We start from the raw sequence: 1,902 nt of genomic DNA, 5'->3' as shown, positions 1-1,902 counted from the left end.
CGAGGAGGCCTAAGGCCGCAGGACCTGTGCGGCCGGCTTGCCACCCCCTCGCTCACTCACAGCTGCTGAGACATACACCCCATGTTTACAGATTGGAAAGCAGGCTCCCGGGCCACACGCAAGGCTCCCCACAAGCTGGAAGAACGTGTCATCACAGGCACGAGGAGGAAACGCGAGTCTGAGCAGGGCCAGGACACGGCAGCCGAGCCGAGGCCCCTCCCGCCAAGGTGGCAAGCCTTCCCCTCCAGGGCACCGCTCCACCTGGGTCACAGGGGACCCAGCAGCCCCTCGTGAGGCTAAAGGGGGCCTAGGAGCAGCAAAGAGGTGCTTGCACAAGCCATGCTCGGCCAGTAAAGGGAAGGGTGCATTCAGGATGGGACCTCAGTGTCGCCCCAGTGATCTTGGGGCGGCTTCCGTGCTGCCTGGCCGTGGCTCGCACATCTCACAAGCTCGTCCCCACCGGGAAGGGGAGATACTATCCGTTTCACAGGTGCAGTGACCCGTACTATCTAAGAGACCCTTAGCAGAGGCCGCCAGGAAGGAGGGAGAGAGGCGGAGCCTGACCTGGCAAGCCAGGTGGGCTCCAGCTGAGCCAATGTGGCTCCACCGAGTGATGAAGGACGGGCAACGCGAGAGGTGGGGGTACGAGGCGGCCTCGGCAGCGACCCCAGCCCCAGGACCATGGGAGGAGAAGTGAAGCCCAGCCCCTCCCGGCCCAGGCTCTGGGGCCCTCCCGGCCCACCTGGCTCAGTCAAGGACAAAAGGCACATTCAAGACAGGTAGAAAGCAAGAAGGCCCTCCGTGGCCAGAAAGTGGGTGGCACCGTCCCGAGTACCTCGTTCCAGAGCAAGCTATGCCAGCCCTTGGTTGGTGGGTGCCCGCGGGCCCAGCCTCCCACCAGGGGCACGGGGAGGCAACAAAGATGCCGGCTGTGGCCTGCCTGCCACAGGCCTTCGTGGGTCCCTTGGACCGTGAAGCTGCTGGCGCAGCTGGACAATGGTGACCCAGGCCCGCCCGTCCCCCTCCCTGCCTCAGCAGCCTTCCTGTCCGGAGCAGCCGCAGGGAAGTCGAGGAGGAGCGGGCGCAGGAGCAGGGGAGGCTCGCAGCCAGGGCAGGCCTGTGTGGTGGGCCAAGTGTTTAGAGGGAGGCCCCCTCCACAAGCCCCTTCCGGCCTGCCGCCGGGCTGAGGGAGGCAGAGGCCCCGCCAGTGGTGCCTGTTCCCATGCTCGGAGGGAGGGAGGTGGCCACGATGGGCGCACTGCTCAGGGAGATACTGGGTCACCCTGAGAAGCCCAGAGAGCAGCTTCCCGGACAACCAGTCAGGCCACTGGCAAGAATTTCCCAGGCGGGTGCAGGGAGGGAGGGAGGAAACACGTGCCCGCCCACTCAATTCCAGATGCGATGGGTGCCGGGTGTCGGTGGCTCGGCCCGGGGTCTGCAGGGAGTCCTCACGTGGGACCCCAAGGCCAGTCACAGTGCAGACGGCAGTAGGGTGGTCAGGTCCCACGGCAAGGCGGAGACATCTGAGGCTTGGCGTCCCCAGGTTTCACCAGGCAGGGGCAGGAGCAGGAGCAGAAGCAGTGCCAAGGCCGCCTGGGACAGCAGGAAGCCCAGAGCCCGGGATGTGGGACACCACCACGGGGAGAAGGGCAGACTGAGCAGTGGGGGAGCCATGGCCCCCTCAGCCCCAGGCAGACGGCAGAGGGGAGGAGGCAGTCAGGAGGCGGCTTCTTGGAACCCGAGCTTTCCTTTCTGTCCAGCTCAAGTCTGCCCTCTCCCTCCTTCTGTCCCAAGCCGCTGATGGGGCCGATGGGACTGCTCCCGCTGAGTGTGCGGCTGTAACTGCCTCTCCCGCCTCAGGGCTGGCCCTGCGCCCCACCCCCCCTCCGCCCGCTGCCCCCG

This window comes from Panthera pardus, unplaced genomic scaffold (assembly GCF_024362965.1).
Source record: "Panthera pardus isolate Hobbes unplaced genomic scaffold, ASM2436296v1 HiC_scaffold_27, whole genome shotgun sequence".
Taxonomy (NCBI): domain Eukaryota; kingdom Metazoa; phylum Chordata; class Mammalia; order Carnivora; family Felidae; genus Panthera; species Panthera pardus.
This window is presented reverse-complemented; position numbering follows the sequence as displayed.